Source organism: Puma concolor, chromosome E4, assembly GCF_028749965.1.
Source record: "Puma concolor isolate L17-30 chromosome E4, mPumCon1.1.hap2, whole genome shotgun sequence".
In the NCBI taxonomy this organism is placed as follows: Eukaryota; Metazoa; Chordata; class Mammalia; order Carnivora; family Felidae; genus Puma; species Puma concolor.
Genome location: NC_141683.1, coordinates 46709526 through 46731774, shown reverse-complemented (window position 1 = coordinate 46731774; position 22249 = coordinate 46709526). Strand labels below are relative to the sequence as shown.

At 39.9% G+C, this 22249-nt stretch overlaps 1 protein-coding gene and 1 non-coding gene across 2 annotated transcripts in view; one reads left to right on the top strand and one right to left on the bottom strand.

Moving 5' to 3' along the window:
• Positions 1 to 22249, top strand: part of NIBAN1 (niban apoptosis regulator 1) — a 153566-nt gene that overhangs the window by 24200 nt on the left and 107117 nt on the right. The window lies entirely within an intron of this gene.
• TRNAM-CAU (transfer RNA methionine (anticodon CAU)) lies at positions 18215 to 18287 on the bottom strand. Its single transcript has one exon. It is a non-coding gene; the product is annotated as a tRNA-Met (tRNA).

The window sequence follows — 22249 nt, the reverse complement described above, 5'->3', positions numbered from 1 at the left end:
GGCTCCGAGCCATCAGCCCAGAGCCTGACGCGGGGCTCGAACTCACGGACCGCGAGATCGTGACCTGACTGAAGTCGGACGCTTAACTGACCGTGCCACCCAGGCGCCCCCTGAATGATCTCTTTATGGCTTCTTTCTTGGCTTCCATTCAATAGTGTTGAGAGCAGTAGTGATGGTGATATTTGCTGTCTGCTTCGTAGTGCAAGAACCTTATTTACAGCTGGTCTGCCGCAGAGCAGGGACCCAAACACAGCTCTACATAATTTTCTATAAATACTGTCATCCTCAGTTTCCAGATTAGAAACTGAGAACTTTGCTACTCTGTATTATATCACAAACAATACCTTTACCACTAAATATTCTTTCTTCTAAAGCATAAGTTTCATTGGCTATGGAGGATGCTATGTTCTGTATATCCTACAATTTACTTGACCATCCTCCTCTTATTGAGCTTGTAGGTCATTTTCAAGTTATTTATTATAAAAAATATTTTAGTGAGCATTCTAATGCATAAATATTTATGTGCCTGTCTGATTATTTTCTTAGAAATTCTTCTTAAGTGTCAAAGAGTGTGAACAACTTGAACAGTTAATAGCTTTAAACCGAAAGGCATAGTGGATGTGCAGTGTTTCAGTCTCACTGAGTTTCTGAACCTCCTGGAGCACACAGTAACTAATCTGAGTTCACCGTAGCAGCAGTTTTCTCTTCCGGGTTTTCCTGCCACCTTTGGATTCCATGAATCTGCCCTCAATACTTGTTCATCGAATGAATGAATAAATAATTGCTTTGAACTGGAGTTCATTGAATCTAGACCTCTTTCAGAAAGAAATATAACTGAATTAGCCCATTTTAAGTACCAAATATACCTTAAGGATCTCTTGAAAAAAATTCCATAAGCATATTTAATAGTGACTATTGTGTTTGACAATTTTTATTTCTAGGGATCCTTTCTTCTTGCCACATGTTCTTGAATATCTTGATTCTGCTTGTCCAGGAGTGGGTTGAATAACCAAATAATCTGAGAGTTCTTTTTCCACCCCCATTATTTTTCTACTTCACCACTATTTGGGGGCACTACTGTATATGTCTCCTAGTGTAAGGAGGGTGTGATAAAGGAATAAACGTCATCTGCTTACCCCTTTGGAAGGGAATTTAAAGGTCGTCTTATGCTTGAATGTTCTTATAAGCCGGTGAGCAGTTTTCAATATCTCTAGTGACATAAAGCTCATTATCTCCTAAACCCAATCTATCCATATATGGACTGTTACTTTCTTAGTGAACTGTGCCAGAACTGAATTCTTCCCAGCTTCTATGCCTGCCTCTTGGCTCACACTTAGCTCCTGGACCAGGCCCTCTGCCACAACTTCTTGCCCAGACTCAGCCAACCCTCCCAGGTCTCTGGTCCTTGGTCAGCACCCAGGCTCCCAGGTGTGTATAAGAAGAGAACTCAATCCATACGAATCTGGGATTCAAACCCAGGTCTCTCTGGTCAGAGCCTTTTTAATTTTTTTATTATGGTAAAATATACATAGCATAATATTTATCTTTTTAGCCATTTGTAAATGTACAGTTCAATGCCATTAAATGCATTCACAATGTTGTGTAGGTGTCACCACTATCTGTACCCCAAAGTTTTCATCATTCCCAACCAAAACTTTGTACCCATTAAATAACCTCCATTTTACTTTCTGTCTATAAAGTTGCCTATTCTAGGTCCCTCTTATAAGTGGAATCATACAATATTTGTCCTTCTGTATCTGCTACTGGCACCTTACCTTCATAGCATCATTTTTCTATCACAAATGCATTTTGTCTATTTAAACTTCTTAACCTCATTCAGTTCCAAGAGCTGCCACACTTTTACAAATATCTCAGGGGCTTTGACTGCACATCGGTTACTTCAACAGAAATCAAGTCAGGAGAAACAATGCATTTCTTTGTCTTCAACTCTAAAACTCCTCTGTGGGCAATTTCTTCTTTCTGTGGTGCCAGATTTCCTTTCATGAAAATATGAAGAGGGGAGAATTTGTGTCTTCCCCGTCCCCAGTAGTAGTCATTCTGATTATGATCCTGCTTTTTAAAAGAAATGCCTCTATTGTTTCCCTAATAAATTTGATAGTTGCTTTTAGTTTGAAAAATACTATTTACGACTTCCTTCAAAATTTCAAACCATCCCATTGATATCAGTTCTATAATCTTTCCTGGTATAAAAATGAAGCTCAAAGGCCTGTGGATTGTGAAATCTGCATCCATTCCTCCTCCTTTCTTTTTTTGAACATCAGATTTACATGTGTTCATTCAACTCTGCCAGTACCTCCATTGTTCAGCAAAGCTGAGCGCTCTTATTTATGCGTTTTCTCAGTGCACCGGATTGTGGTTCTTTTACAGCCTCCCGCTGCTCACTTTAAATCTCTTTACCAATCTTGGGCTTTCGTTTGCTGCGACCATATTTGGTCTACTATTTTAAGTCCAGAAATCATTCTTCTTGGAAGAGTAGACAGGACAAAAATAATAGTGGTGTAGTTCTTCTTTCTCTTTGTTAGTTCAGCAACATTATGTCATGGTGCCAACTCTCTCACTTATCTCTTCCTGGCATCCCTTTGGTTCCTAACGTAGCTAAATGAACATTTTTGTTGTTCTTATAAATTGTAAGTCCCAATTTATATGTCACTATTTTCAGAGAGCTCCAGCACTTTCTTACCTTTGTTCTTGGGGAGCCCTTCTTTCTAATTTTTATTCTAGTCTGTTGAAGTCAGAGGCCCCGGAGAACGATGTAGGAGCCCCCATCATTTCTCCCTTGGTGGAATCCCAACCTAAGATTGTATGGATAGAATTACAGACGATGTGGACAGATGGGTGCCACTCAACCCTCTTCAGAGTCTCTTGCTCCAGTCATGGCTCTGTTTCTGCTCATCCCCTACCTTTTAAAAATTTTATCTATTTATTTATTTTTAAATTTTTAATGTTTATTTATTTTTGAGAGAGAGACACAAAGAGAGTGTGAGTGGGGGAAGGTCAGAGAGAGAGGCAGACACAGCATCCGAAGCAGGCTCCAGGCTCTGAGCTGTCAGCACAGAGCCCGATGCGGGGCTCAAACCCATGAACTGTGAGATCATGACCTGGGCTGAAGTCGGACATGTATCCAACTGAGCCACCCAGGCACCCTTCCATCGCACCCCTCCCCTCCGCCTCTTTTTTAAAAGTAAGCTCTGTGCCCAACATAGGGCTTGAACTCACGACCCTGAGATCCAGAGTTGCCTGCTCTACCTCCTGCGCCAGCTGGCTGCCTCTCTGCTGACCTTTTTGAAGTCTGCCTTCCTGAAGTCTAGGTTTTATCATCATTTTCAGCCACCCCCTACCTGACTGTCAAAAATGACGTGATAGAAGCCTTTTGTCTGCTGCTGTTGGAATGGAGTTGGACAATTAATAATAAGACAGCTAAAGTGGCAAATCATAAAACGACACATACACCTTGAATCTATATTTCTATTTTTTTGTGTTGAATTACCTACACCTAATTTAACACTTCTTGTTAGAATTTTTTATCAAAATTCTCTAAAACATTTAGCAAAGTTAACAATTCTTTTCTTTTTGCCACTAATAATTAGTCAGTTTGTACAGTATTTAACTTAAATTCTTTATCCACAATATCCAGTACGATTGGCATGGATAGCTTTGGAAGGAAATGCAGCAGGCACTTGATAAGCACACAACGTGGCAGGCAAAGCAGAGGTACTAGAGTGTAATCTGTTGAACTTGAGCCTTGGGTCCCTATGCATCAGCAAGTGTGTTTTACAAAACTTGTGACAGCCTTGCATAAGTGGCGGACCGTTAAGAGGGCTCTGTCATATGTGACATATAGTGACATCATTTCCACCCAAGTTTCATTAAAGGCAGACCTCAGAGATAATGTAAAGTTCCAGACCACTGCAATAAAGCGAATATTGCTAAAAAGCAAGTCAATTGAATTTTTTGGCTTCCTGGTACATATAAAAGTTATGTTTATGTTATACTGTAGTCTATAAATAGCATATGTCAAAAAAAAAAAAACAACAACATACATACCTTAACTTAAAAATCCTTTATTGCTAACAAATGCTAACTATCATCTGAGGTTTCAGGGAGTCATAATCCTCTTGCTGGTGGAGGGTCTTGCCTCAATGCTCTGGCTGCTGACTGATCAGGGTGGTGGTTGCTGAAAGTTGGGATGGCTGTGGCAATTTCTTAAGACATCAGTGAAGTTTGTCACAATGATGGAATCTTCTTTCATGAATGATTTCTCTGTAGCATGTGGTGCTATTTGATAGCATTTTACCCAGGGTAGAGTTTCTTTCAAAATTATAATTGATTCTCTTCAACCTTGCCACTGTTTATTGACTGAGTTTAGGTAATACTTTAAACCCCTTGTTGTCATTTCAACATCGTTCACAGCATCTTCACCAGGAGTAGATTCCGTTTCAAGAAATCACTTTCTTTGCTCATCCATGAGAAGCAAGCATCTCCTCATTTGTTAAATTTTTATCGTGAGGCTGCAGCAAGTCAACGTCATCTTCAAGCTCCACTTCCAAGACTAGTTCTCTTGCTATTTCCATAACATCTGCAGTTACTGCCTCCACTGATCTTGAGCCCCTCAAAATCCCATGAAAATTGGAGTCAACTTCTTCTGAACTCCTGTTCGTGTTGATATTTTGACCTTTTCACATGAATCATGAGTGTTCTTAATGGCATCTTAATGATGAGTCTTTTTCCCAAAAGTTTTCAGCTTACTTTGCCCAGATCCATCAGATGAACCAGTATCTGTGGCAACTAGAGTCTTACAAAATGTATTTCTTAAAGAATATGACTTGAAAGTTGAAATTACTCCTTGGTCCATGGGCTGTAGAACAGATGTTATGTTAGCAGGCATGAAAACAACATTAATCTTGTGTATCTCCGCCAGAGCTCTTGGGTGTCCAGGTGCATTGTCAATGAGCAGTGATACTTTGAGAGGAATCTTTTCTTTTCTTTTCTTCTTTCTTTCTTTCTTTCTTTCTTTCTTTCTTTCTTTCTTTCAGCAGTAGGTCTCAGCAGTGGGCTTAAAATATTCAGTAAACCCTGTGTGCACAGATGTGCTGTCATCCAGCCTTTGATGTTCCATTTCTAGAGCATGGATGGAGTAGATTTAGCATAATTCTTAAGGGCACTAGGATTTTTGGAATGGTAAATGGGCACTGGCTTCAATTTAAAGTCACCACCTGTACTGGCCTCTAACAAGAGAGTCAGCCTTCCCTTTGAATCTTCAAAGCTAGACATTGACTTCTCCTCTCTAGCTATGAAAGTCCTAGGTGGTATCTTCTTCCAATATAAGTCTGTTTTGTCTACATTGAAAATCTGTTGTTTAGTGTAGCCACCTTCGTGAATTATCTTAGCTTGATCTTCTGGATAACTTGCTGCAGCTTTTACATCAGCACTTGCTGCTTTGTCTTGGACTTTTATGTTACAGAGACAGCTTCTTTCCTTAAACTTCATGAACCGATCTCTGCTAGCTTCAAACTTTTCTTTTGCAGCTTCCTCACGTCTCTGTATTCATAGAAGTGAGAACAGAATGTGTCTCTGGACTGGAATTTGGCTTAAGGGAATGCTATGGCTGTTTGATCTTCTGTCCAGACTGTTAAAACTTTCTCTGTATCAGCAATAGGGTTGTTTTGCTTTCTTATAATATGTGTGTTGACTGAGGTAGCATTTCTAATTACCTTCAAAGACTTTCCCTTTGAATTCACAACTTGGCTAACTATTTGGTGCAAGAGGCCTAGCTTTCAGCCTGTCTCAACTTTTTGACTAAGCTTATTTGTAGCTTTTGATTTCAAGTGAGAGACATATGACACTTCCTTTCACTTGAACGCTTAGAGGCCATTATTGGGTTATTAATTGGCCTATTTCAATATTGTTGTGTCTTAGGGAATAGGGAGGCCCAAGAAGAAGAAAGATGGAGGAATGACCATCAATGGGGCAGTCAGAACACATACAACATTTATCAATCAAGTTGCCCAACTTATGTGGGCATGGTTCATGATGCCGCAGAACAATTACAATAGCAACACCAAAGAAAACCATAACAGGGGTGCCTGAGTGGCTCAGTCACTTAAGTGTCTGACTTCTCTTTGCCCCTCCCCCATTCGTGCTCTGTCTCTGTCTCTCTCTCAAAAATAAACATTAAAAAATAATTTTTTGAAAAGATCACATAACAAAATAATAATAACAAAAAAGTTTGAAATATTGGGAGAATAACCAAAATGTGACACAGAGACACATGGTGAGCAAATACTGTTAGAAAAATGGTGCTGAGGGGTGCCTGGGTGGCTCAGTTGGTTGAACTTGTGACTCTTAATTTTGGTGCAGGTCATGATCTCATGGTGGGTGAGTTCAAGCCCCGCGTCTGGCTCTGCGGTCAGTATGAAGCCTGCTTGGGATGCTCTGTCCCCCTCCTCCCTCCCACCCCTCACCTGCTCACACTCTCTCTCAAAAATAAATAAATATTAAAAAAAGAAAAGAAGAGAAAAGAAAAATGGTCCTGATAGACTTGCTCAGTGCAGGGTTGCCACAAACTTTCAATTTGTAAAAAGTGCAATGTCTGTGAACCACAATAAAGTGACGTGCAGTACAACAAGGTATGCCTTTATTTCGCTTCACTGGCTGATATCTTTGTTGTTTATAATTAGATATAATTAGGAAGTTCCCCAGTTACTTCCTCTGTCTATAAAGAAATAAAGTTGCTATCCAGTCCAGGCAGTAACTTGTCAGACATTCTGCTTTTAGTTTAGAGCCTCCAATCAAATGTCTGGGTAGTTGAAGTTTCCCATCACAACTGTTTTGTGCCTCTTGCCAGCATTGTAAACTAAATTAGGAACACATCATCCATTTCTTCCAGACTATCCATTTGGACTGATAGTCTGTTGATACCAATTTTATCAACAAAACAATGTCTTTTGCTCTCATTTAATCCTTATTTGAATGTCTTCATCATCCTTTACCACCTAGGTTCATGGGTTTTCACACAAATAATAAGTGATATTTCTTTACCTCCCTTCCTTACAGATATTTCTTTGGAATTCTACCAACTTCGAGTAATTAATATGAGACGGTATTTACCATTTTATTCTCAAATTCCCATGCTGTGTACTGGTATCATACAACTATGAGACCCTTGAGAGTATCATTTTGGGAAGTTTTCCCAATTGTTTTCTTATAGGAGTCTCATGGCTCCTTCTGAACTATTATTCTTTTTCCCATGACATGACTGAAGACCTTTCTGGCAACTAGTTTCATGGTTTTACATGAGCATTGCTCCCCCCCCCCCTTCCATATTCAAGTTAAAGACTGCCTAATGGTTTTGAAGACTTTCTTCTCTCTCCTGATGAGATGTCCTCCAGCCCTACCCAAAGGCCATCACTGTGGCAAGTAAAGGGAGCAAACAGAACATGGCATCCCATTTACCGATCATCTCTTCATAGTAGATCTCTCACTTCTCCAGTCTTTTCACTTTGCCAAAGTACTAACCATTGAGGCGAAGAGGCATAAAAACCACACTTGTGCTCCTGGGTCTCTTAGTCTCTAGCCTGTGACTTCTTAGATACAAATGATGCTCCTTTTATCTTCTAGCAATGTGACTCATTCCTAAGAGGATCCAAGGACTGAATCATGGGCTAGTGGGGATTTGTATGTTTCAGTAGACTATGATATTCCAGAATGAGTCACCAGAAAGATGGACAAGAAGTATGACTGACCAATCTTATCTTCATAGGACCCTTAATACCCTCAACAAGGAGTGGTGACCATTCCCCACCCTTTCCTTCCCAGGGCAGTAGCTTCCTTTATTCCTGTGGTATTTGGGTACCTTCTGGATGTAACTCCTTGATGTGCCACATGCATAAAGATAGCAATTGGCAGTATGCATAGAGGTAACTGTGTTGTGGGTGCTGTACAATGTGGCAGGGATAAATGTAGCACATGATTTTTTCATGTTTCTTTTTAGAAGATCATCCTATCCACTCTTCTCAATTTTTGTGATAAGCTTCAAATCCTGAGCTTTCTTCTTTCCTTTTGGGGCATATTCTTCCACAGTGAACTATTCTCTTTCATATCACCTTCAGTGTCTAGTGTAGTGCTCTAGATAAGTTGGTACTTGATAGAGATTTCTTAAGTTAATCATTTCCTATAAGATCCCACTAACTATATGAGCAAATATTGTGGAAGTCATTTTTTGAATGGTAATTTGCAGTTGCTGAATTATTGGTTCTGATTTGCTGCACTACATTTCCTTAGCAACTTGCAGATATTCAAGCAGTAAGATACATGGTCGAGTTCTAAACAATATGGTTGTTTTTTTGTGTGTCCTTCATCATTAACCTTTGCTAGCTTCATTAATAAGCCCCAAGTCCAGCCTCTCTTCTGCTATTAAGAAAATGAAAATTTCTCCCTAAGAAATGGCATTGATGGTTTGGTGATTAAAGTTGCACTGATCTGGGGCCTATATTAATTTCAAAGAGCTACCATTTTGAAAATTGAATTTATGTCTGAACCAAAACACTAATGAAGCTTAGATGTAATCTCCTCTTTTCCTTTATTCTTTCAGGAAAAACCCGTTGTTTTTCCACGTGTTGGCCAATACAGGCTTCCCACAGAACTCATTCTGATCTAATTTTGTAACTGAGAATATCAGTCTTGCTAGCTGCAGAAAGATTCCTTACAGACATCTAAATCAAAATGTCTTGACTTGGGGGTCAGGGAATTTGAATTGGCAGGGTTTTATGTCTATATACATTTTTCTGGAACCCCAGACTTTCAACATATTATTAAAGGGGCTTCCAAAAAGCTGAACCATTTTTCTAGACAGATTACACGAAAAAGTATCACTTTCTCTCCAAAATAAACAAAACACATAGTGCTCATTCTCATTGATGTTCTTATCATTGCATGTTTCTTTTTCCTGTTCTGGGTTGAGGATTTTTCTGAAGCATCGTTGATTTTCAAGTCACATAGAGGTGCCTTTCTCAGATGTGATTTGACAAATCACAGGGGCTGACCGTTTTGATGATGCACAGAGTTCCAAAGTTTGAGTGTGAGATGCTGCTGCCACCAGTCATTACCGTGGTTCTAAATGTGGACAGTCAGGCGTATCAGTACAGCATCCAGGAGAAACGGGATTCTTTTAAAAATGGCAGCTCCTGGGGCGCCTGGGTGGCTCGGTCGGTTAAGCGTCCGACTTCGGCTCAGGTCATGATCTCGCGGTCCGTGAGTTCAAGCCCCGTGTCAGGCTCTGTGCTGACTGCTCAGAGCCTGGATCCTGTTTCAGGCTGTGTTCTGCGTCTCCCTCTCTCTCTGCCCCTCCCCTGTTCATGCTCTGTCTCTCTCTGTCTCAAGGATAAATAAACGTTAAAAAAAAAAAATTAAAAAAAAATGGCAGCTCTTAGTTTTTTGTTTTTGTTTTTGTTTTACTGCTCTTACGTTTAATATTGAAGTCTACCCATGAAATACAAAGATTTCCTCAAATAAGTGATGAAATTCAAGGCTTCAGTCTATTTCATTTGTGTTCTTCCTGCTATGCTACAGATTTACTCCAAAGATAAGTGTTTTTGTATTTTATAACCTACAAAATGCATCTCATCTTTTCAACTGAAAACAGCTAAATGGACGAAAGAAAGCATAGCTTAAATGTGCACAGGAAGTGGAAAGATATAGTAATTACTATGTTCTCTTTCTGATAGTTTACTATTGTATTTTTTTTAATAAATTATTTATATGTTTATTTTTGAGAGAGAGAGAGAGAGAGAGAGAGAGAAAGTGTGTGTGTGTGTGTGTGTGTGTGTGTGTGTGTGTGTGAGTGGGGGACGGGCAGAGAGAGAGAGAGAGAGACACAGAACCTGAAGCAGGCTCCAGGCTCTGAGCTGTCAGCACACAGCCCAACGCAGGGCTTGAACTCACAAATCATGAGATCATGACCTGAGCCGAAGTTGGATGGTTAACCAACTGAGCCACCCAGGTGTCCCTTTTTAAATTTTTATTTATTTATTTATTTACTTATTTATTTACTTTTCATTATTGTATTTCATGGCCTATATAGCTTTCGTTATGAGCTGTATTGGCTGCCTGAGAAATTGTTTTACAGGTCAACAATTTTTATGTATTTGAGTCATTGATAACTCAGGGACTTCAAGAAACTAAGTGGTACCACTTAATTTGTTTTTTTTTTAATTAATTTTTATTGTTTATTTATTTTATTTGTTTTTTTTAAACTACTGACTTTATTATGTACTATACATTGTCTGAATACAGTTTCTGTCATTGGGCTATGAGCTGTGGGAAGATAAGTCAAGGTCATTTCTCTGCCTTAACATCACCTATCTTTGATCTGTCTTCATATCCTCCCTCATGGTTGAAAACTTCCCTCTTCTCCTGAGAACTTTGAATGTCCCTCCTGTGAGAGACTCACCTGCCCTCTGCACTTCCCTGTGAGAGTAACTGATCCTGTGAACCCAACTCGTAACCTCAAACACTTCAATTACAGACTTGTCCATCATCACTTACAATACTATACATCTTCCCAGGTCTTAGAGACACAGTTTATGATGGAATGGATACCTTTATACAACTCATTAGGGGAGACAAGACCCTAATTCAGTGTGAGGTCAGAAAGCTGCAGATGGCTGCAGAATTTACCACAAATTAGAGCAAATACGATCTCCTCCACCTCCCAGTGGCTGCCTTGTTCCTCAAGCCCAATTACAGGTGCATCTCTGAGAATGTTGCAGGAACATGACACCAGACACCAATCTGTGTTACCCTTTAGCATGAGACATAGGGAAACACTTCTAATTGGTTTTTAGTAACCAGAATAAAGTAACTGGTATTGTTAAGATGTATGTGTTAAGCCACTCTCCCATCTGAATTCAGGAGGTCCATGGAATCTCTCTCAGATTCTTTAAATAAAAGTGTTGACATCTTAGGTGTTTACCTTGCTTAATTTAGAACAAGGCTTGTTAGAGCTGAGAGGGAAAAGGCTGCCAAAGAGTTTCAATTGGCTTTGGTTTACTGGTCTCAATTTCTTTTCTTTTTTAAAATTTTTTTAAAAATGTTTATTTTATTTTTTGAGACAGAGAGAGAGGGAGACACAGAATGTGAAGCAGGCTTCAGGCTCTGAGCTGTCAGCACAGAGCCTGACGTGGGGCTCGAACTCACAAACTGTGAGATTGTGACCTGAGCCGAAGTCGGATGCTTAACCGACTGAGCCACCCAGGCACCCCTACTGGGCTCAATTTCTTGTCTCCTTTCTTTTTCCTTCTTGTATTTGCCAACCCCAGTCATTTGGGTATTGTTCTAAGTGATGTCCAGAGTCTGTATAATGTCTAGGAAGTTTTCCCATAATGTGAACCAGAAAATAATTGGCACATAAGAAAGGGTAGATAGAAGTGGGTCCTTTTCTGTTGTATCTGTGTTTGCAGCATATTGCCCCTTTTATTTTTTAATGTTTTATTTTTGAGGGGGGGGAGAGAGAGAGAGAGAGAGAGTCAGAGCGTGAGTGGGGGAGTGGCAGAGAGAGAGAGAGAGAGACACAGAATCCAAAGCAGGCTCCAGGCTCTGAGCTTTCAGCACAGAACCCGACACAGGGTTCAAACTCACAAACGGTAAGCCACCCAGGCTCCCCACCATATTGCCCCTTTTAACCAGTTAGATGTAGGAAGTCAGTTCATGCAACCCTCAAGCAGAATGAGTGATGACATGTTCATGGTTTTTCTGTACCTTTTCCATCCAGAAATAGAGGGGACCTTCTCACAAATATTATCCATTTTGTGTATTAATTAAGAATATAGAATATACCTAAGCAATTTACTCACAGAACTAATAAGAACAAATTTTTTTAAAATTATACAAATGTTTAGTTTAAATTTCTTGCCAAATGCTTGCTTTAATGAGTAAGTTAATATCAATCATATTATTGTTGAAAGGTTTTAAGACAATGGTAGTCCTCTCCCTAGCCCCTAAATAAAATAAATTAGGGTATTTGAATTTACACTAATTAAGATCCTATATACTTACAAGTGTTTTCCTCAGAAAACCATTTAAATGCAGTACATTATGAGTTGTTTTCTTCCCTGTACTTTTAAGCCACTTGCCGCTGAGTGGTGTGGGGGAAGTTTGTGATACTACATGATTTGAAGAATTTTAAAAGTTCCAAGTCACTATGAGGCCTGTAAGAGTAATTTGGGAGGAATCTATTCACTGTAATGCTTCCTTGTTATCCTTCACATCTGTCCCTGCATTCCACGTCTTGACATCACTATTGTATACCTAACGCTCGAATGGTCACATTAATGTAAATGATTTTCTTCCAAGCACTAATTCTGAATTACCATTTGCATACCGGGTATTTTCTCCTGAAGCTCTTCTCAGAAACACTCCCAGAAGCAGACTTGGGCACTGAAAATTTTAATTTATTCAGCATTTCCCAAGTTCTATGTTAGAGTCTGGAGATACAAAGACGAATAAGATAAATCCCTAGCCGCCAGAGGTTTACAGTCAAGTGTGGGAGACAAGAGTTCTAAATATGCCATAATAACAGTGGCCAGCACTTATTGAACATTGATCTTGGTAGATTTGGCGCTAAGCCAATCAAAGCACAGAAAAGTTAAGTAGCTTGCCTAAAGTCCTTTGGATGTCAAGGGGCAAAAGTAAGGGACTTAAATCCCAGTAGCCATTTTTAAATAACGTGTGATATATGCATTTAAAAATGTGCCCAGAGAGCTTTTGTGAGTTACAAAAAGGAAGCTTTAAATTCTACCTAAAAAGGTCAGAGAGGGCTTCCTAGAGGAAGTAATATTAGAATTGAGACCAGCAGAAGGAGAAAGGAGGGGAAGGAGGTGTTATGGGCCAAGGAACCTCAGTGAGAAGAGAAGCATGCTCTGACGGGTTGGTGGGGGGGTGGGGTATGAATAAAGGAGAAGCCTGGAGCTGATCACTTTCTGTCTTTCTGTTTATGTGGTTCTCTCTGCCTGAGATTTTTTTCTACCTTCATCTCTGCCATCACTTATTTCCCTGGGAAGTGTAACTCTCCTCTGTACTCTGAGAACCTTGTTATAACAGTTAGGTGGTCCCAGGGCAGTCTGCCTTGTACTGGGCGTGCTGTATCTCACCTCTGTCTCAGCACCAAATTGTGTTCTTTATAATTCTGTGGCTTCTCATACAGTTACATTTAATGGTAACCTACTACACATTTACTGAATATTGAATGATTGTTAATCAGGTCAAGAGAAGTAAAATTATTGGAAAAGTTGAATAAAAATAATCCATAATCCTTGTCAGATGGGATGGAGTCAATTTATTTCAGGAGTAAATAAGCCAGTAGATATCTGATAATGTAACCCACTCTGAGTAACTCGATTTGGTTGCTGCAGCTAACTTTAAAAAAGTTTTTTCTTAATTTTTAAATTTATTTATTTGAGAGACAGAGCACAAGTAGGAGGAGGGGCAGAGAGAGAGGGAGACACAGAATCCGAAGCAGGCTCCAGGCTCTGAGCTGTCAGCACAGAGCCCAACGCGGGGCTTGAACTCACAGACTGTGAGATCATGACCCCAGCCGAAGTTGGGTGCTTAATGTAACTGACTGAGCCACCCAGGCACCCCTGTCGCAGCTAACTTTTACAGATACAGTTTATTAGCTGGCCACAGACAGTAGTCAGGATTACTGGGGTGGTCACTGGGGTGAACCCTGAAATTCTCCCTCTAAAATTTCATTTATATTTGACATCTGGGGCCTGTCAGCACTCTGTCATTTCTCATTAGTGAAAAGAATGTTTTCACTTTAGAACTCCACCAGAATCCTTACATTTTTTATGGAGAAAAGCTTAACAGGATTTAAAAATACATTTATACTGACTTTGTTCTGTCAAAACAACCACTTGAAAGCTGAAAAATACGTTCAACATACTTTTGTATTTATGTCCCAGTTTGAATTTCTGTTTCGGTTCAAAAGGAAAGATTTCATTTGATTTTATCAGAAAGAAAGAAAACAGAGAGAGATACAGATGGAGGGCAAGAGGGGAGGAAGAAGGGAAAGAAGAAGGAAGGAAGGAAGGAAAGAAGGAAGGAATCATAGTTGTTTTGATATCATACAGATGTAACTGGAGAATTTTGGAGACATCCTGATCTTCTTATTCTCCATTACCTGTCACAGACAACCCCCCCCACTAAAAAATTCTAACTCCAAAATGTCTTGTCTTCTTGTCTTGTCCTCTTCCATGTCAGTGTCTGACTTCGAGCCTTTGTGAGCTTTTGCCAGGATCGTTACAGGTTGTAACGGAGTTCCCTAACTTTTGTTTTTGTGTGTACCCCAAACCATTCTTGACATGTTTGTGTAAATCAGAGCATGTCACTTCCCTGTTAGAAGTTCACCAAAGGCTCCCTGTTAACCTTATAACTGACACCTGCCCACCTCTCTAGCCCCACCTCATGACCTTCTTTCCAGTTACCTTGAGCTTTTAGCTTTTGCCGGGACCGACTTGACAAACCTTTACGTGCCTGTCAAGTTTCAGTCCAAGCCTTACCTCTCTGTCAAGCTTCCCCAATTCCTTCAGGCTGGCTCAGATGCTCCTCACCACACTGCAGGAGCTTAGTAAATGTTATACTACTTAGTTCTCCCAATAGCTGTTTAAAGTGGGTAGTCTGTGTCCCTTGTTACAGGTAGGAAAAGTAAGGCCCAAGGAGCTTAAGTGATTTGCCTAAGGTCACACAGTAAGACACTAAGTGGCAAGTTGGGATTTGAACCCCATTCTTTGTGTTTCAAGAGCCTGAGCTCTCTCTGCTACACCTCCCTCTATTGCTGTAGCTTCCCCTGACTCTGGTGTCGACTTTGTTATGGCATTCATCACAGGTACGTCTGCACTTACTGGGAACATCAGCCCACCTTTCCTCTATCTCCAAGGATTAATGCAGTGTCTGACTCATGACAGGCAGTTAAGAAATATTTCTTGATATAATGAGTGAACCAAACAGTATCCAAACAATATACAAACTCTAACTGTCTGGGAGCAAATAATCTCACTTGATCTTTTCAGTGTGGTGGTATAGAGAAGCTGAAGAAGGTGAGACCTAGTGATGGTGACTTTTTGAAGTAGAAGGGCTTTTGGAGGACCTCCAGAACCATCTTAGGAAGGAGCTTTAAATCTGCTGCTGAAAGAAGTCAGGAATGAAGACCTACATGATTTTATTAGATTTTTGAATGTTTGTACTGCCTAACATTTATTGCTTCCTTAGGTCAACTTACAATTATTCCTTGGGGTACCTGCGTGGCTCAGTCACTTAAGCGTCCAACTCTTGATTTCAGCTCAGGTCATGATCTTACGGTTCATGAGTTCAAGCTCTGCATCGGGCTCTCTGCTGTCGGTGCAGAGCCTGCTTTGGCTCCTCTGTCTCCCTCTCTCTCTGCCCCTCCACCTTCCCCCAAAATGTTTTTTTAAACATTAGAGAAAATTTTAAACCCAGTCCTTATAAAGAAATGTCCCTATGCAAGTAACAAAGGGGCACAGGAGGAATAGGAATCGGATGGAGAAGAGTCTCACAGTGTGGCTTCCTGTGAGTTTCTTTATTTGAAAATATTTTTGCGTTAACAGTTTACATTAACAGAAAATGTTTTTATATTAAGGGTGGACTTTTGTTAACATGACTTGGGAGACTGAAGAATATCCCTAATCCCTGAAACCTGTAAAATGTTCACTTATTTAGAATAAGGGTCTTTGCAAATGTGATTAAGTTAAGGTTCTTGAGAGGAGGTGATTAAATGCAATCACACGTGTCCTTATAAGAGAGAGGCAGAGGGAGATCACACACCTACACACACACACGCGCACGTGCGCGCACACTCACACACAAACAAGAAGTGTGGCCTTGATGACACCTTGATTTCATCTCAGTGACACGAATTTTAGAGTTCTGGCCTCTGTGATGGTGGGAGAATACGTTTCTATTATTGGAAGCAAATAATACGTTTCTATTATTTTTAAGTTTTTGGTAGTCTGTTACGGCAACCGCAGGAAACTAGTACATAGTGAGAGACAGCAGTCTGGGAATATGATAAATATGAGACCCCACAAACAGAGAGCTCCCTGGGGTGGCTCTTCATCCCACTTACTCCGGAGAGCATTCTACTTTCACTTTCCAGGGGATCAAAAATAGAGAGTGTCTGCCTCTAGAACTGTACTCCCCAAATCTGTGAGCACTCCAGTGATTTTTCTCTCCCATGATCCGCTGCTCCCAGTGTCTGTCACGGCTCAGGCAGTGCATATATCCATTCCTTTTGCGTGCATATGGCTTTCACTGCCTGGTGACGGAATCTTGGGAGCACAGCTATATTTGGATGAAGCCAGTTATAATTGGGCAAGCTCACGTTATTGAATTAGCTTAGCCTAAGTGTAACCTTTAAATAGATTCAACTCCCCTGTTTTTGTGTCTATCACAAGAGTAGGTTTGATTAGGAAATAGCTGTGATTCCTTCCAACTCTGAAATCCTGTCACTCTGGTTAGTCTGTGTTTGCTTTCAACTGTGAGCCTGTAGCCTTTCTCCCTGTGTAGCTTCTTCTCCTTCAAGACGAGAGCTGAGCTCTCTCTCAGCTACATAAGTTCCTAGAGAAGGAGGAATGTTTTTCTTTCTGGACCCCAGGTCCCAGTCAAAGCTTAAAAAACAACCTTAGCTCTTGACTAATTTGGAATCCTTGGATTCGGACTTTGCAATTTACCTACCTAGGCTTTCTTTGGTCCTAGGTACTTACATCTCACCCAGCATTTGTGAACAGAGCATGATCAGACCAGTCTGAATTCTTGCAAACTTCTCTTCTCTTTTTCATATGTTTTTTCTTTTAATACATTACCAGCTCGTTGCTTACTTTAGGCCTCAGTCGCAATCAGGTCAACATAGATTGTTTACCCTTTCATGGGCCAGTGAGTTCTCAATGTCCCCACTTCTCACAATGTCGAGGAGGAGGCTGCTCTTAGACCCTCATCTCTGCATCATTATGAACCAGCATTGGCTGGCGTTCACCAGAATACTTGGAACACATTTTTTTTGTAAACAAGTTTCGAGCACTTGCTCTAAGCCAGATATTTCATATAGTTGGTGTTCAAACTATACATTAGAATAAGTTTCGATTCTTATTAAAACAGGAATAAATAAAAATGAAAAATAGAAAATAAAGAATAGAGAATAAATAAAAATAAAATATTGTCATTAAGAAGGCAAAATGGGGGCGCCTGGGTGGCTCAGTTGGTTGAGCGTCCAACTTCGGCTCAGATCATGATCTCACGGTTCGTGGGTTCGAGCCCCGCATCAGGCTCTGTGCTGACAGCTCAGAGCCTGGAGCCTGCTTCGGTTTTTGTGTCTCCCTCTCTCTCTACCCCTCCCCCACTCACGCTCTGTCTCCCTCTGTCTCAAAATAAATAAACATTAAAAAAAAAAGCAAAATGATCACACAAACAATAGAATCACATAAATGCTGTTGAAATGTTGATGTAAAGAGCCCTGGATACAAAAACCAATAGACCTTGATTCTGATGCTGAACAGGACACTTGCCATGAATGTGAATTTATGAGCATTAGTTTTCTTATGTGCCTTGTGGGTCTATGGAGACTCTACTTGGTGAAGCTCTTGTATGGGTTACGTAATGTAAATGTATGCAAATGTGCCCAATATTATCTCTGGTATATAGTGGGAGATTAGTACAAGATTCTTTAGTTGAAATAATACAAGAGAAGAAGATTTACAGGAAAGAGAGATCACAGGTATTTGAGGGGATCTAATGGGGCTTTGCAGAAGATATATTTAAGATAGGTCAGACTGGTGATTCCTCAGGGCAGGAACCTTCCAAATTACTTTTTTTATCCTTAGTATTGTGTACATAGACTGTGTTTAATATCCATTGAATTAATGGACTTCGAAGGATTATTAGGATTCTGAAGGGTTGAAATGGACTTGGAGAAAGGGCATTCTAGGTAGAGGGACATGGGAAGGTACTGGTCATGGTGGCAGAACAATAGTCTAGTTTGATGGGAATGTAGGGAAGTAGTAGAAGTAAGAGTAAAATGTAAGCTGGGAATATTTCACGGGTATTGGAAGGGTTTTCAGTGTTAAACTTGGCAGTTTGTATTTAATTCAGTCTAGTTACTTTTTTCTTTTTTTTTAAGTAGGCTTCATGCCCAATGTGGGGCTCAAACTCACGACCCTGAGATCATGAGTCACATGCTCTACCAACTGAACCAGCCAGGCATTTCCAGTCTAGTTACTTTTTAAAATTCCCCTGTGTAGGGGCACGTGGGTGACTCAGTTAAGTGTCTGACCTGATTTTGACTCAGGAAATGATCTCACGATTCAGTTCATGAGATCAAGCCCTGCATTGGACTCTGCCCTGATAGTCTGGAGCCTGCTTGGGATTCTCTCTCCCTCTCTCTTTGCCCCTGCCCCACTCTCTCTGTCTCTCAAAATAAAATAAAATAAAATAAAATAAAATAAAATAAAATAAAACAAACAAATAAATAAAATTCCTCTGTGTCCAAACAAATTTTGGAGAGCATTTTTGTCATGTTTTCTGGGTTATTGAGAGTTTCCCATTGTAATTGCCATCTGATGTGTTTCTACTTTTGTTGGAAGGGTTTGGGCAGTCCTTGGTATGTATAAAGAGATGCCTTTTCTATATGCTAGAGAAAACAGATATAAAGAGACTGGTGCTAAGAAGGAATAGAGAGGCAGATAAGTTTTTCTTTGATTATGCCCAGACTCTGTCTTTCTTAAATCCTATACCAAACATTAATAGCTTTCAAGACTCTTGAAAGACAAATCATAAAATTCAAGTCAAAGAAGCCAAATATTCAAGAGGAAAGAATTCATGATTTTTGGATGAAATTGGTGATCTGTAGCCACCAATAAAGTAGTCAAGTGTATTTGAACCTATGATTTTCCATATGCTGGATTATTTGAAGGAATAATGCAAAACAGTTTTAGGGTTTTGAAGCAGTGTTGTCCATATTTCATTTTATAATTAGGTATTGTATTTCAAATATTAGTATTCCTGAGAGAGGTGATACTAAGAGGCAGAATCACCTGGGAAGTGTATTGAGCTATCTGGAGAGAAGGGTGCTGAAGACAAACTTGACTGTGGTATTTCACTGACTTGCATATGACCTCAATTATAAGGTCATATGTACCATTAAGAAAAAAAGTGCTGCCAACGATGTTTAACAATCATCCTGCATTACACCTGAATTGACCATCCTGGCTTATCATTGCTTTGACGTTTCTTGCATCTCTTCCGAGGTATCTGGCCCTTTTGCCTGCTTTCACTTGTACTGCTTGGCATGTGGTAGACAGTACTTTTCATGGATCTTTCTAACAAAATGCAACTCAACCTCCCCTATCTCTTGTTTAGATCCCATACAACCATTAACTGTTGCTTTGCAATCAAAGAGGGAATTGTGGTTATTTTTCCAAAGTTAAATATTTATTCCATTAATGTTAAATTTATCCTGCAACCCCATTCGCCTGCCTTTCTATTTACACAATAATTTTTGTTTTGATGTTGAATCAGTATAATCTTTTAAAGACATATAAAAATGGCAATGAAATCCAACACTAGCTATAAAACAAAGCCCAGTTAAGGTGACTGCAAAATGAATGGCTGTGACCAAGTTCATGCTCGTGGAACCAGGTCATAATAGCAACTTCATGGCAGACAGTTGTAAGACCCCATTGATTATAAGACACACTCCCAATGTAGAATTGTTAAAATGTGGAGAAAATGTGCATTTGAGGAGCAAGGAAGCACATTTACATCAAAACGTGGCCAGAGACCCTCTTACCTCTTGCTGAAGTATTGCATCTATCACTAAAGACTAAATTAGTTGAGTCACATCCCCTTATGGTTCTGTTTTGCTGATGTGCATTAACATATGTCCTAAAACCATCGTGTACATTTGGTGACCACATTCCTCCTACCAAACAGCTTGGCCAGGAGGGAGGCTGAAGCCCTGAGCATCCATACCCTTAAACTTTGTTTCCCAAGTTGGTACCTGTATATTTATGTGTAGAGGCATCATACACCTAATTTGCCCTTGCTCCCTTCCACCCATAATATGCACCAGTTAGGAGTTTATTCAATGGATGGTTTTGTGCTTTTCTTGTCTGATTGACTTCTTGCCGGTCCTCATTTAGTAGAGCATATCTTTCCGTGTACATACAGGAAAACCTGTGTTGAAATCACATAACTTACCCCCCCCCCCCGAGTCAGTTTCATTCTTATCACTTTGAGCACGCTCATTTCAGGCATCCAGATACTGCAGAGTATATCCCCACAAACAGAGATGTGGGAAACCTGCCAAGAGAAATCAAACTGTCAGTTGTTTTATCGTCCAGGAGGAAGGTTGATAGATACATCTATATTTTGGCAGCCTTGACTCTAAATTGAATGCAACTCAAACTTTCCTCTCAGTAGTCTGTCTAGAACTTCATCTCTGAAGACTCTTATTTCATTGCGGATCATTTGAAACATGGATATATTTGATTTTTACCCTACCCCTTTTCCTCCAGCCACTTACTGGTTAAAAAACAAAAACACAAACACTGAGCAGGACATTGTGAAAGAGGATAAAGAAAGGCCCAGAAAACTGGATAGTCCTGAAAAGTCTGCAGGAGACGAAGTGTAAGAGAGATAGAGCTGTGGCTTTGGTCACTGAGCATGAAAGTGGACAACTTCAGTGGGACCTGGGTGTACGGATCCTGTGGATGTTCCCTGGACTTCTCTTGGGGTTGGAAGAGTTCTTGATTCCTGTTTTTTAAATATTACTCCTATTGCTATCTCTGGAGGTTTGCTTCTGCTCTCATCTGCGGGGTGTGGTCTCACAGCCAGTTAGAAGATGAAAAGTGATGGTGTTTTAAACACCAAACACAATGCTCAGTACAAGTGAGACAAATCTTCCTATTGGCATCTCGTGATAATCTAATCTAGCAGGTATACTCTTTAACACTTTTGACTAAGCATTCATGGAACTGACATATATTTTGTTTGTTTGTTAAATGTTTTTTTGTTTTTGAGAAAGAGAGAGAGAGAGCAGGGGAGGGGCAGAGAGAGACAGAGACAGAGGATCTGAAGTGGGCTCTGTGCTCTGACAGCAGAGAGCCTTATGTGGGGCTTGAATTCACAAACCTCAAGATCATGACCTTAGCCGAAGTCAGATGCTTAACCGACTGAGCCACCCAGGCACCCCTGTTAGTTTGTTTTTAAAGTTTGTTTGTTTGTTTAGAGAATGAGTGGGGGAAGGGCAGAGAGAAAGGGAGAGAGAGAATCTCAAAAAGGCTCCACACTGTCAATGCAGAGTGCAGTGTGGGGCTCGAACTCATGAGAGATCATGACCTGAGCTGAAATCAAGAGTAAGATGCTCAACCAACTGAGCCACCCAGGTGCCCAGAAACATTTTAAATATTATGATTTTAGGGTAGTTGAATATTTAAAAGGGAATAAAAGTAATTATTTGTTAGATAGCCTGACTTTTTTTTAATTGGGTTTTTGGAATGCTAAAAATATTTTGTATTTTATATCATGATCAAGTGTGGTGGTACAATTATAAACATTTGTCAAAACTCATTGAATTGTACTCTTGAAATTAGTGAATTTTATTGCGTGCAAATTATGCTTTAATAACACTGATTAAAAGAGTAAAGTATTTTGGGATTTAGAAAGGACTCACTAGAATTCCAAGGAGGGGACTTTCTATAGACAACCCATGACACCAAGGTCATAGTTGGGAGCAGAAATTACATTACACCGAACTGTTAAGGAAATGATTTTGTGTCATTGTATTTTACATGCTTATTATACTTCCCAGTATGTGTGAGATCTTTCCACAGTGACAGTTACTTGTACGTGTGCAGGTGGAGTGGGACAGCAGCGAGGGCCTGGGGAAAATAAGGGAGTGAAGAAGGTAATCAGTGAGGATGGAGAGTGGGGGGGCCTGTTCCTTTTTCTACTTTGACCTGCATCAATTCATTTATTACAATTGTGTGCACATAATAAACATGTAATATATTTTGACAGAATCATGTGTTAAAATTGTAATATAGAAGCAAAAAAAATGAGAAAAATAATTAAGCCAAACTTGGTATTTTTATGTAATTACTGGTTCTTTAAAATTGGGACTACGTGTTTAAAATAACCCAAGCACAGAATTATAGTTGAGCTA